We start from the raw sequence: 15,376 nt of genomic DNA, 5'->3' as shown, positions 1-15,376 counted from the left end.
GTCAAAATCACACAGGACTTAGCAGCAACTACATTAAGGGCTCATAGGGCTTGGAATATAATATTCCAGAAGGCAAAAGAGCTCAGAATGTAACCAAGAATCAACTATCCAGCAAAACTGAACATCCTTTTCCAGGAAAAAAAATGGACTTTCAATGAACCAGGGGAATTTCAATTGTTCCTCTTGAAACAACCAGAACTGAACAGACAGTTTGATCTTCAAATACAGGACTCAGGTAAAGCATAGAGAATGGAGGAGAAGGGTAAAATATGAGGGACTTGATGATGAACTGCATGTATTCCTGCATAGAAAAATGATACTCATGATACTCATAAGAAACTTCCCATTTAATAGAGCAGGTAGAAGGAGCTTTTATAGATGAAGCACAGAAGAGAGCTGAATTTGAAGATATAATATATTGTAAAAATGTAGTCAATTGCTAAAAGGGAAATATAATGGGAGTAAGAGAAAGGAGAGGTGGAAAAGGCTAAGGTATTTCATATAATAAGCTTTTTTTATTATAATGAGCTATTGCAATGATATGGAAGGGGGAAGGCAAGGGGGAATGAGGGAACCTTAGCTCTCATCAGAGGTAGCTCAGAGAGGAAACAGCATATATACTCAATGGGATATAGACATCTAGAGTAAGAAGGAAAAAATAGGGACAGGGGGAAGGGGGGGAATGTGAGTGATGGAGGAGAGGGTGGACTGTGAGGGAGAGTAGTCAGATATAACACATTTTCTTTTTTTACTTCTTGAAAGGGACTGGGATTGGATGGCCTGTCCCAGACCACAGGGCCAGGTGGTTGCTGGGCCTTAGGGGTGGTATGTGGGCTCAGGGTCTCTTGGCCCCAGGACTGGTGATCAGTCTGCTGCACCACTCAGCTACCCAACAGTGCATTTAAGAAGAGGGACAGAGTGAAAGGAGAGAGAAAATATAGTGTATGGTAGTGAGGAAGTATGAATGGAGGGAGCTGCAATCAGCAATGGCAACAGTGGAAAAACATGGAAGTAGCTTTTGTGATGGACTTATCATAAAGAATGTGATCTACCTGCAACAGAGTTGGTGGTGATGGAACACAGACTGAGGCATTATTATTATTATTATTATTATTATTGTTGTCATTGTTGTTGTTGTTTTGTTTTGTTTTGTTTTCCACAGGGCAATGGGGTTGGGGTGACTTGGCCAAGGTCATACAGTTGGGTGTCTGAGTCCAGATTTGAGCTCAGGTGCTCCTGAGTCCAGGGTTGGTGCTCTGTTCACTGCACCACCTGGCTGCCCCTATTATTATTTTTATTCAAATTTTTATTTTTTTATTTTTATTTTTTCCTCTTTATTTTCCTTATTTATTTTCCTCTTTATTGCTCATGAGGGTCTATATTTTTGGGGGGGTATTATGTTTACTGTTAAACAAGAATATTTTGGTAATGTATAAAAAAATCATTTGTTCAAAAGTAAAAATAAATATAATAAAAAAAGAAATTTATCACAAAGCCCAAAGACTCTTACCTCTAAGTTAAAAAATGTATCTTATTCTGTAATTTTGTTATTGCATGTACTTAATTTTTTCCTTAAGGAAATGATTTCTATCTCAATATGTTCAATTTGGATCAATGTAACAATGTAAGAAACAATGTAAAGACTATCAGATTGCCTTCTGTGGAGGGTGGGGGAGGAAAGTGAGATTGGGGGGAAATTGTAAAATTAAAAAAATAAATAGAGGTGGCTAGATGGCACGGTGGATAGAGCACTGGCCATGGAGTCAGGAGTACCTGAGTTTAAATCTGGCCTCAGATACTTAATAATTACTTAGCTGTGTGGCCTTGGGCAAGCTACTTAACCCCATGGCCTTGCAAAAAACCTAATAAATAAATAAATTTTAAAAAAATTTTCTTAAAATAAATTCATCATGGCTGCAATTAAGTTGAAATGCTGACAAATTAGGTGTTCTGGCAAATGACGATTAAGTATATTCAACTTTTAAATTGACCTTCCACAGTATGATAATTTCCACAGTATGCAAATCATCAACAGAGTTTTGGAAATTTCCTTTTCACTCCATATAAATGTCATTGCTTTATCTCATTCCCTCTTCTCTCAGAGAAGCCCAGTTCTCATCATGGAAGAACTGCACTAGCAATTATAGGGAGTAGCAAAGGTTTCCTGTGAAAAGCAAAACAATGTATTTTGAAGAAAGAGATTCCTTGAGGTAAGGGAAAATAGAGAATGCATTCCATTCAGGAGAAATAGAATGGTAACATTCCCTCCCATCTTAAAACACTAGTCTACAATAACCTTTAAATCCAGAACAAGAAAGCTTTCAAATCCTCATCAGTTCCCATGAGATTAATTGATTTTTCAATCATAATTCAGCAATGAATCTATTGAACATTTTAAACTAGATGTCATGGAGGCATGTCAAATGCCACATATCCAAAACTGAATTAATTCTCTTTCCTCCTAAACCACTACAATTCAAATTCCATTGTTTTTGTCAAGGGTACCAACATTCTTCTAGGCTTCCAGGTTCATGATCTTGATTTTATCCTTGATTCCTCATTATCCCTCTTCATAAATCCAGGTAAATCTTGACAAAATCTTCTATCTTACACTTTTCTCTTTCCTTAGTTCAAGTCCTTATCATTTTTTTATCCAGATTATTTCAACAACTGCCTTCCTAGTCTCATATCTATCACAACTCTCAGTTTGTCCTCCATGAAAATGCCAGAATGACGTTCCTTAGCCACAGAATTTATCATGTAACTCTCTTTCTCAACCAATTTTAACTTTTTTGGCTGTCCAATAAAATCAACTATCAGATCCTCTGTTTAGTTTTTAAATCCTTTACAACCTGGTCCCAAACTATTTATCAAGTCTCACTGGACATTTCTCTCCCTAATACATCATGTGATCCAATTAAACAAACTGATCTTCTCTTTTTTTTCCTCATAGATTACACTTAATCTCCCATGACTATACTTTTCATTAGCCATACACCATGACTAGAATGCACTCCCTCCTCATTTCTGCCTCGCTGCCCCTGTCTTTATAAGACAGCAACTCATGCACCACCTTCTACTTGGAATTTTTGACTGATTTCTCCTAAATGCTAGTGCCCTCCCTTTCAAATTTTATTTATTTATTTTGTATTTATTCATTCATTGTTTAGATAGATAGATAGTCTATGTAGATTTATAGATGTAGTTAATTATTGTCTACCCCATTAGAATGTAAATTCATTGCCAAAAAGATTGTTTCATTTTTGGTATTATCTCCAGTAATTGCATGGTACCCAACATGAGAGAGTTGTTAAATAAATGCTTGTTAATTGATTGACATTCAAAATTTGATTCCTCTCCAGAGTATATTAAAAATAGATAACAGTGTTTTAAAGTTTTTCAAGTTATTCAAGGATTTTTACCTACTCCTTACTCCTCTCCCAGCTTTAGTCCTAATCTCCACTCTCTCACTAGTTTTCTTATCCTAGAAAATTTCTCGACACCTGCAATCTTATCCTCTAATAGTGACTCCTACCCAGAGTCTTCATTTTTGACCAATCCTAAAATCATGATCACTCCTTTACTTTATTCTTGATTCTCTGGACTTCTTTCTGCTTCTATATGAGTACCTGCCCTGATTTTTGTCTCTGTGTTATGTATTGTATTCCTTCATTAGAATGTAAACACCTTGGGGCGTCTAGGTGGTGTAGTGGGTAGATCATGGGCCCTGGAGTCAAGAGTACCTGAGTTCAAATCTGACCTCAGACACTTAATAATTACCTAGCTGTGTGGCCTTGGGCAAGCCACTTAACTCCATTGCCTTGCAAAAGAAAAAAAAGAATGTAAACACCTTGAGGGCAGGAGTTATGCTTTTGCTTAACACAGTACCTAGTATTAAATATCTGTTTGTCCACTACACACAATAGCTCATTTAATATTCATTATAATCCTATAAAGTAGATACTATTGTTTTATCCTCATTTTATAGATGAAACTGAGAATGAGATTGAGAGAATTTAAATGACTGTCATGGTCAAATGGATAGGAAATGTTAGAGGAAATTTGACTTATTCCTGCTAATTCCAATCTTTCAATTATTTTATGCTGCAACACCCAAAGCCAATTGTAAGGTGCTCATGTTCAGAGACCAATATGTTCTCCTTGGGAGTTCCATTCCAATAGGCATGGTTATGGTCTAAGTAGGTGTTGGCATCCTTCTGGTACATCTGTAGATGTTAAGAGGGAGGTGATATGAGTTGAAGACTGGAAAAATAAAATTAAAGAGAGAGTAGAGAAAATAGGAAATATATTTAGGTTCCCTGGAAGAGTAATGGCAGGAAGCTTCATTCCTGGTACCCAGAACATAGCAAGACTTTCTCCAATACTCCATCATACTCATCAATGGTTCTAGTTTCTCTAGAGCTCTGTCCTATTGGATCTGATGGGTGACCCTCTTCATTACTTGGTTGTGAAACTATCTATTTCTACTTGACTTTGAGCCTTGTGTTCTGGACCCTATTCATTTGTGTCCTCAGGAGATCAGTACTCCTTAAGGATCTTTCTGTATACCTGTGATATAGATGGGTTCTAGAGCAGGGTCTTGAACTTCATCAAATGATTAGTCATTGATTATAACAGTTTAATCTATGAACTCTAGTTTGGTAGCATGATTTGAAACAGCCTCATGCCCCCCACCACACACACACACACACACACACACAACACACACACACACACACACACACACACACACACACACTCTTATATTTAATACCAGAGGGAATCACAAGGAAATATATAGTCCTTTCATGGCTAAAAAATCAACAGGTCAATATGAGAGAAACAGTATTTCAAGTAGAAGATGTGTGAGTAGACTGTGAAAGTAAAACATCTTAAGATAGATGCAAAAACATCTTAAGATAAATGCAAGATCCATTGAGTAATACAGTACAACTGGAACATAAGATGAAAAAAATTAGAGGAAGTTGGAGGAAAAGACTCCAGGAAGATATGCAAACTTGAATGTTCACCTATAGGCAATGAAAATCCAGAAAAGCTTTCAATCAAGAAAGTAACCTGATCAGAAGTATTAATTAAGAAGATTTATCTGGCAAAAGTATATAGGAAGTGTTTAAGGGGAAAGATACTGGGGATAAAGTGACTATTTAGGAAACTTGGTATATGCATTCAGTTTTACTTGCAGACATTTATGGGGGGGGAAGGGGTTCTATAAACCCCTTAGAGAACAACTAAAAGTAGCAGAGTATAAACTCTATTGAACTTCATCCTGATATCATTAGCTGGAGACTTACCTTAGGTGATTCAGGTTTAATTGTTTCATTTCTCACTTTTTGTCTTTCTACCCTTGACTTAGATTCTCCCTTAGTATCTTCTAGTCTCCTCTGTAATGATCCTGGATTGTCTCTTGGATTTTGTTTTACAAAGTGGTAAAAGTTACATTTGGGTGACAGCTCAAGAAAGTCTGAAATCACATAATGATAAGGAGAAGGAAAAGAAAGGGATAGTGCAAGAGAGATTAGGGGAGTTAGTACTAAAAAGACCTGGTGATTGAATAGACATTTCAGGGGAGGAGTCAAGGATAATTTCAAAGCCTTGAAAAAAAATACCTTCATAGTCTATGAGACAATAAGTCCTAACAATAGGCAAAAAGAAAATGCAGATGTTACTGTCTAGTCCATTGACTTAAATTGAGTGATGAAGTATTTATTAAATGCTTACTATATACAAGAAAACTTGATAGTCCCTGCTAGTAAGAACCTTATATTCTTATGACAGAGAACCACACATAGATGAGAGCTAGAAAGGGAAATCAAGGCAAGGTTTAAAAATGACTATGAAGTTATTTGGAAATCTGTTTCTTGGCAAGATAGGCTAATACATGCCAGCATGGTTCTAGGGAGAGGGCAAGCAATCTGGTTTGGATTTACCCAGTAAGTGAAGCCTAAAAGAGCTAGATCTTGAACTCATCAAATGATGAATTCTAAGCCTACTGAGAGAAATTAGGTCAATGGGAAAGCCTACTGGTCTAGAAGTCATAGAATTATAGATTTAGAGCTGGAAGAGCTCTTTAAGGTTACTTCCTCATTTTAAGAGAGACTAATAAGGATGATATGAGTTGTCCAAGGTTGCCCAGCTAGTATCAGTCTTTAGACTTTAAAGCTGACACAGCAAAGAGAACTCTGTTCTAAATCTGACTACCCCATTAACTACTTGTGTGACCTTGGAAAAGTCATTTAATCCATTTGAGGCTTGGTTTTCTTCTATGGAACATGAGGGTCGATCCTAGGTGACCATTAGTAGGTCCTCTGGGGTTCAAAGTTTAAGTATACTCACCATAGAAAGTAGGAACAGATCTCAAAGCTGACATATTAGATGACTTCAAGTTCATGGAGTCAAACCAGTCATCTCAACAGTATTTTCAAATTAAAGGTATATAAATGCCAGAGCTTTAATAGGCCGGGAATTTTTGTTAGAAGGCAGGACTAAACAGGCTACTAGAAAAGAATCTTTTCTTGCTTTCTACTTAACAAGACAGACAAATTACATTTTCAAGTCCTTTTGAAGAAGATTGGCTAAGATATTTGGGGTTTTGGTCTTAAAAAAAATTCTTAAATTCTGAAGATCATAACAAAACAATTGGCAAAAGACGGGCCTGCATTTGCTGACAGAAGAGGCTGGGCATTTCAGCCCCAGTGTGTTTTATAAAACAATACCAAAACAAAGGCCCAGCAAGAGAGGCACTGCCCAGGAAGCCCAGCAGGCCTTTAATCTTAGCAGTGGGCAGGAGAAGGGAAGAGGTTGCGTGAGCGTCAATAAGTCATTAAATCTCCAATTTTCTGCCTTTCCTTGAGGCCTGCATTTGCTCCCTGTGGGACTGCCAGGAAAATGAGAACGTCACATGGGGAAGAGCTCAGAGCCGACGAGAAAATGCAGCAGCAAAGGGAACACTGTGTGTGGCCTCTTTTTGAGAGCTTGGAGCGTTGGGGGAGTGCTCAACAATATATGATGAATACAGACTTGTCTAAATGAAAGGCAGGTCCCTGTGAGCAGCTGCACCCTGTAGATGGCCATCTCTAAGTCAGAGACCCCAGTCTCTTCTGAAGTACTAAGTTAGGAAGTAATATTGGAAACAGGTTTTAAATCCCAGGCACTCTACTCTCAAATAGATTTGACCATTTCCCTAAGAGGAGCTAGGAAACTAGCCAGTTGAAAGAGAAAAAGTGATAGGGAAGAATGTAGTTCCAACACTTTTTTCAAATGATTGACCAGGAGATTTTCAGATAATTCAACCTGGGGAAGTAGGATATTTGAGGTTCATATATGCTTTTTGATTCATTGATTCATTGCTATAATCTTTGGAGATGATAGAGACACAGGGGACTTTCCTGCTTCTGCAAAAATAGAAATAAAACAAGTGTCTCTTAGACCAGGATGTATTGCCAAAAATAACATGTTGGGGGGGGGGGGATTTTTTTGAAAGGGTTAAGAACTCTGGTCAACACAATAACCAACTATGATTCCATAGGATTGCTGATAGAGTCTGCTACCCACCTACTGCCAGAGGTTGATAGATTCTGGGTGGAGAAATTATTAATAGTTTAAAACTGCAATAACACTTGTACCCTGGGGTGGGGGGAGTGGGAAGAGAAGGAAGGAACCAGGTCAGTGCTGAAATTTATTGTATACATATATTTTTATGAGTTTTAATTTTTCTTATTTTTCCTTGTTGGAGAAGAGTGTGAGAAGGAAGGAAGGAAGGAAGGAAGGAAGGAAGGAAGGAAGGAAGGAAGGAAGGAAGGAAGGAAGGAAGGAAGGAAGCATTTATTCAGCCTTTGCTATGTGGCAGGCACTATGATAAGCAGTTGTTATTTGAAAAGAATTTTAATTTTAAAAACTTGTTGAAAAAGTGAGAAATTAAGAAGTAGAATAAAAGATAAATCCAGATCACCTACTGAATGGTGATGGGAATCATACTTTATATCTCAATTTGTTTTTTGTCCAGGCCTATAATGTCTCTGGTGTAGGAAAAATGCCAGTGAAGAAACTTGCATGAAAGTTGCCTGGAACAGTGAGAGGTTAAATGACCTGTCTGGTTAAGTGTCTGGGGCAGGATTCCAACTTACCTCTTCCTTACTCTAAGGTTAGTCTACCAACCATTATATATGCTATGCTGTCATTTTATATATTTCTCTTTGTCTTCCAGTACTTGACTGAGTTTATATATTATTTATGTTATTCAGATAATTGTAGTATTTACATATATATATTTATCTATCAATAATTATGGTACATATATATTATATTGATATTAGATAATCTTATGATTTATTGATAGATTGTATAAAAAGTAAACCCAGTATGAGTTCTCCAAGGCGATGAGACGAATAAGAAACTTTAAAGGATCGACCAAAAGGGAAGCCGATGATTTAGCATTTGAAAGAATATTGTGGCCTTTCTTTGAAAAAAAAATCTCATTAATTTAGAAGGGCTTCACAAAGAAGCCAGACTATATCATGACAGGACTAATCATAGCACTTTCCTTCAACCTCCCTTTTTCCTTCCCTTTTCCTCCCCACCCTTTCCCTTTTCTCTTTTGATTTTTTTGTTCTTAATGTTTGTTAGTTTTGCTTATGTGCTTCTGGTGGAAGTATTAGGGAGCCTCCTTTTCCTACATAAGAGCCATTAGCCTCCCTTCAGTAAGGCAGCCTGAAGAGGGATGGGGTGTTTTAGAGCCAGTGTTTTCCTGCAAGTATGCAGGATCCTCCAACAGGAATCACAGAAAAGGGAGATTGCATCATCTTCATTCCTCTGGTTCTGTTTTCTCTTTAAAATACTGACTGCATCCTCTCCTTCAATGGGATGTGGAATTGTAGATTAGAATTTTGGTTGAATAGGAAAAACTGCTTCCCAATGTTCTCTAGCTTTCCTTGGGACACAACCCAGGTATCATCTTACCTACAAGCCTTTCTACATTTTCTGATCTCCATCCCTTCATCCTCAGTTTTCTCTACTCTTTCCCTCCTAAAATACTTTGTATTTACTTTGCTTTCTCACATTCTATCATCTCCTTCCTTACTCTACCCCCAGGATAATGTAAAAAGGACATTACTGCTAGATTGACCTGAGTCAGAAAGATGAGTTCAAATTCAGCCTCAGATACCTAAACACTGAGTGATCCAGGACAAGTTGCTTGACCTTTGTCTGCCTCAGTTTCATCACCTTTTGAAATGGGGATAAGGATAGCGCCTGCCTTCCAGGGTTTATTGTGAGGATTAAATGAGATAATTATAAAGTTTGATAGAATGCCTAAGTGCTAAATAAATACTATTCCTAACATAAATGAGGGCAGTTTAGTTTCTCACTTAAGGGTGAATGGTTGACTAATTTGGGTGAGACTCCTAGTGTCTCTGGGTAGCAAGGTGGTTCAGTGGAGAGAATGTCAAACCTGAACTCATGAATCCTGTTCCTGAGTACAAATCAGACCTCAAACACTTACTAGTGACCCTGGGCAAGCCATTTCACCCTGTTTGTCTCAGTTTCCTCTCCTGTAAAAATGAACTGGAGAAGAATATGGCAAACCACTCCAGCATCTTTTCCAAGAGAACTCCAAATGGGGTTTTGAAGATTGGATACTACTGAACAATAGCTTTAGTAAAGGATTTAGACAATGCTGTAGAGTGAAATTATAGAATCAGAGAATGTAGGGTTAAGTCCTTCCTCTGATAGACTACCTGTCCAATCACTGGATTTCTTCATCTGTAAGATGAAGTGGATGGATTACATAACCTCTGAGGTCCCTTCCTACTTTAGATCCATGGTCATAGAATCATGTGCTCATTTGCTAGTCAGAAAATATTTAATTGGGGTGGAGTGGGGGAAAATATAATAGGGATGAATCAGGAGAACCCTTGATTATTTGGCTATTCTACCCAATTAATTTTATGAGCTTACAGGGCTGCTGAGAAGATGACCAGGGAATGATGTCAGTCTATACCTTCCAAAGTGAAACCTCACTCTCTACTAGCTCCTCCATAGCTCAAAGTTCCAAAAGAAATCTGAATTAGAGTGTATTGTAGATGTTTGTATTATTCTCCTGATGAAGCTAATTAGATAATGAGATTTCAGAACCCAGCCTTCTCCATTTCTTCCTTCATGATCCTAGTGGTTGAGTTTCATTGTTTCATTCATATGTATGGTTACATATATTATGTATGAGTATACACATTTATACACATATATTTCATATGTGTATACACAAACACATTTTTTTTTGTGTTGTTCAGTCATTTCGGTCAGTTCAGTCAGTTCAGTTTCATGATCCTGTATGGGGATTTCTTGGTGAAGATACTGGAGTAGTTTGTAATCTTTTTCTCCAATTCATTTGACAGATGAAGCAACTAAAGCAAATAGGGTTCAGATTGACTTGCCAGGGCAGCTAGATGGTGCAGTGGATAGCGTACTGGCCCTGGAGCCAGGAGTACCTGAGTTCAAATCTGGCCTCAGACACTTAATAATTCCTTGGCTGTATGGCCTTGGGCAAGTCACTTAGCCCCATTGCCTTGCAAAAACCTAAAAAAAAAGAAAAAAAAGATTTATTTGCCCAGGATTACACAGTTAATAAGGATCGTAGGTCAAATTTGAACTTAGATCTTCCTGACTCCAGGTTCAGTGCTCTATCCACTGTATACCTCCTACCAGACATACATGCAATACACACACGTACACACACACATGTGTGTATGTATCTTCATGTCCTTGAATCACTGTGTATATGTATGCATATAAACATATAACTATATGTGTATGAATATATACATATATAAGCAAAAGGTAAACTATGAACCAAACACTGGCTTATTCCCAGAAAAGTTAGGTAGTACAATAGAATAAATGATGAACTTTTAGTCAAGAAGGACCTGTATTTGAATCCCACTTCTAATATTTATTAGTTGTTAGATCATTAGCAAATAACCTCTCTTGCCTCAATTTCCTCATCCATAAAATGGGAATTAGTAATACCTCTAGTGCCAGGATCACAGGGTTATTATGAAACTCAATGGAGAGAAAATATAAATAAAGTGCTTTATAACTAAGTGATTGCTGACCATTATTCATTATTCCTTCATTGTAATATGACAGAAGAATCTACCTGAGCAGTTTCTCTTTCAATTCTATATTCATCATAGGATTCCAGGGAGGTAAGCAAACTTCATCAACCCTGCAAAGAAGGAGCATCCATAACATAGGGAATGGAAATTTTCATGCCAAAATGAAGTTCAAGATATATATGGCTGAAAGCAAAGAGATGTTCCTTATAGGAAGAAGTCTTGTGTTGACTGTCATCTCCTCCAAACTCCCCCAGGACAGAGTAGAAAGATATAAAATAACTATCCTGGGAACCTGTTTCTGGGGGAGAATTATGCCATGTGTGATACTAGGAGATAAAAGTGCTCTATCAGGGACTTAATGAACAATTAATATAGAGGGAGGTTGAGATCATGGAAGAAGAACTTCTTCCTGACCCACAGCTGGTGACCAGCCTAGGCTCTGAAGCATAGAGATTGATAGCCCTTGTAATTATGTCCCTACCTAGCGGAACTGCAGGTACTGTCCTGATTCAAACAACTCCTTTATCCTTTCCAAAAGTTATTTGCTCCAATGATCAGCAGAAGCAAGGAAGGAGCAGGGGTCAACCCTGTAGACAGAGGTAAATGAAGCTTAGGACATGTTTGGGGGGTGGGGTGAGGAATGGTAAGCATCACCGAGATCTCATCAAATACTTTAAATAAGTTTAGATCAAATCCTCTAACCTTTAGGTGGTTTTTATACAAACAGTCCGAATTAAGCAGGTCTCCATATTAAGTGTTCTAAGAATCATGGAGATTCATCACTCTGCATTCTCAGCTAGGATCCAAGAAATGAGTTGAATTGCTCCCAGATGAGGGATGAGTTTTTCTTCTCCCACAAACAAGGGCCTTGAGAGAATGGGTTTCCACTTCAAAATATGAAAGTGCTAAGAGCTCATATGGCAAAGGGCCACCTTCTGATTCTAGGACCATGGAAGACGTTTCTCTTTGGGGAATCCTCATCTAGTTCTCCTTGGGTGCAGTGTTCTTCTGGAGGCAAAATTTTGGTGCCTTTATGCATCTCTTTTCTCTTCCAAAGTCACAAGTCCTGAAACCATTATTATTTGCAGGTGATTCTAACTAAAGTCTAGTTCTAGCTAGACCATGGATGGCTATGGACCTGTGAAGAATAGTAGATAAGTATACTACAAAGGACAAAGGAGAGGTCAAAGATGGTTGTAATCTGGCTGCAACATATAAGAAGGGAGAAATGAAACAAAGACAGTGACCAGGGAAATGCATGGTTGTATCCAGTTCCAAATGTATACCCATTTAATAACATTGCTAAAGTTGCTTTTACCAAGACCTTTATTTAACCTGAATGTGATTCTATTTGAAAATAATAAAACTTATCTTTCTTTTAAAATATTATATGATTCAGATTTTTCAGTAATTCAGGTTTCTCCTTGCCTCCTTGTTAGATGCATGCATTAAATTTTCCTAATATATGGGTTGGTTATGTGTTGAGCATAAGAAAGCCAAGGGCACTGGTATCCTAACGTTTCTAGAGACAATGTGAAATTCCCCTAGTATATTGAGCCCTAGCTTAGTCTATGCAAATTTGTGGTAAAAAAAACAAGAGACACAATTAGCACCAATAAGTAGGTAACTATCTATGACTTTAAGTTAAAGCACAGTTGCTAATATGCATTAATAAAGGAAGTTTCCACACTGATAGCTCCCTACGTTAATGAAATCATGTTTGAACCAAAAAATAGATAGATAGATAGATAGACAGACAGACAGATGGATGAAAGAAATATATAGATACACATTTGTCAGAAAATCTTTCTTTCAATATTGTGTGTGTATATATTACACATATTCCTACACACACACACACACACACACACACACACACACACAGAGACATTCTGCTTAGAACAACAGCTTGGAAGGATGGATGAGGGTGGGGCAGGTATGAAAAGTATTGAATCACTTGCCTAGATCCAAGAGAAGTTTCTGTTGCTAATAGAATCTTTTTTAATTTAAACCTGATTTGCTCTTGAAAAGAGGTGGCAGTTCAGTGATACTCAAATAAGGCTTGTATTCCTCCAATTCTCAGAGAAGTTTATAGAGAAAGAGGAAAGGTTAAATTATGCATGACCTAGCTAACTAGAAGCAGTAAGGATAGAGGAAAAATAAACTTGCAACCAAGTCAGAGGGCACAATACCCCTTTTGCTTGCACTTTCAGCTAAAAGCTACCCAATAGTTTAGTTTTGTATTTCTCTCTCTCTCTCTCTCTCTCTCTCTCTCTCTCTCCCCCTCTCTCTCTCTCTCTCTCTCATCTCTGTCTCTGTCTGTCTCTCCTTCATATCATATATAACTCGCTCTATTTCCATTCTCTTTCATTTATTAAAAAATGAATGGACAGAATATTATTGGTCATAGCTCTTTCTTCTCTACCATCTCATTTGATTTCTAATTATGAGACCACCTGACATGTCAAATTAGTCTGTCCCATGGATACTCTAGGACAGAATTCAATTTTTAAGTTAATTGTATCTTATATATACATATATATTATATATATATGATATATATTTACCTTTGCTTTACTTTTACCTATATCATATGTATTTACCTTTGCTTATGCCTTTAGTGTTCTCATTAAACTTTATATTATCAATTTGTAGAAGTGATTATTGGTAGCACCATATTTTTGTATTAAGATAAATTTTTTTTCTGAAATTACATGAACTTACCACTGTCCATTAAAAAACACCCCCTTTCCTCCCACCCCTTCATTTATTCACTTCCTTATTAAAAAATAATCATCTGAATTCTCTACTTGTCACTTCCCAGAGATATCAGGAGGTTCTGACAAGAAAGAGAAGTGAAATGAGTCCCTAAATTCCTTCTCAGAATACTGCTCCTAATATTTTTCCCCCTCCCCCGCAATAGCTACCCTATATATGTTCTGCTTTTATCCAAAATTCTACCAGAAAGAATTCATTCTTGTAAATTAAAATTGTCCATTGGTTAAATGCAAACATATTCATGGGAAGTATAACACTCAGTGATGCTGCACTATGAATTACTTTAACACTTCAGTCAATGTGGATAGCAATGTTGCCAATATTATTCTGACCAAGCTATAAGCACTGTCAAATTATGAAAAGAAAATCTCACAATGCAGTTGTCATTAGGTGGAACTGTCATTTATGGGAAACATATCTTGAATGTGAGGCAATATAATGAGTGATTGTATATTTTTCTAACTTTATTTATACTGGCAAAGCATGTCTGTTTTTATAGCATATTAGCCAAGAGATCATTTTGATTAAATAGTATAGATTTTGCTTATTTTAGGCAGAGTTTGATCATTTTTACTATTTTTCTTAACTATTCTTGTTTGTTTTGTTTTCTTAAATTAAATTTTATAGCATTTTTGGACAGTTGTCGACTTATTGTGGTTGTAGTCATAAAACCTTTGAAATGTGCTTTCTACAGTTTGCCAATATGCCTATTTGTGTGGTTACTTTTATTTTGGCAGTTTTGAAATGTTTCGTATTAAATAACTAAATATTTAGATTTTAGCAAGGTATTTGACTAAATCTCTCAAGACAGATATTTTAATGAAAAAGATGGAGAAGTGTGGGCTAGACGATAATATAGTTCAGTAGACTTAACAAATTACTGGTTAAATAGCCAACTAGTTAAATTACTGGACCCATAGGAATGCTCATTAATGGTTTGCTGTCACCCTAGAAGAATATCTTTAGTACTATGCTACAGAACTCCACATCTGGTCATATCTCAGCAACTTGATAAAAGACATAGGAAGCATGCTGATCAAATTTATGTAAGGCTTGGGAAATAGCTAATATTTTGGATGTTAAGATTACAGTCTAAAAGATCATCACAGGTTAAAATTATATCCCTCTTGAAGTCAGGAAGACTTGAGTTTAAATCCTGTCTCATACCCTTACTAGTACCTAAGCAAGTTACTTAACCTCTCTTGGCCTCACTTTCTGCTTCTGTAAAGATACTAATAAAATTATAAATTGGGAGGAAGGGAGAGCATTTTCTTTAGGTCCCTTTCAGTTCTAAAGCTATGTTGCTATGATCTTACATTTAGATCAAACTGAATTATTCACTATCTCCCATACATACTCCATTTCCCCAATATTCCATTCTTATGGTATAATTGTTCCATTGCCTTGAAATGCTCTTTCCCCCCAATCTCTAAATTATGAATTCCTACTCATATTTAAAAGTCTGAACT

Source organism: Macrotis lagotis, chromosome 5, assembly GCF_037893015.1.
Source record: "Macrotis lagotis isolate mMagLag1 chromosome 5, bilby.v1.9.chrom.fasta, whole genome shotgun sequence".
NCBI lineage: Eukaryota > Metazoa > Chordata > Mammalia > Peramelemorphia > Peramelidae > Macrotis > Macrotis lagotis.
Note: the sequence above shows the minus strand (reverse complement) of the source record.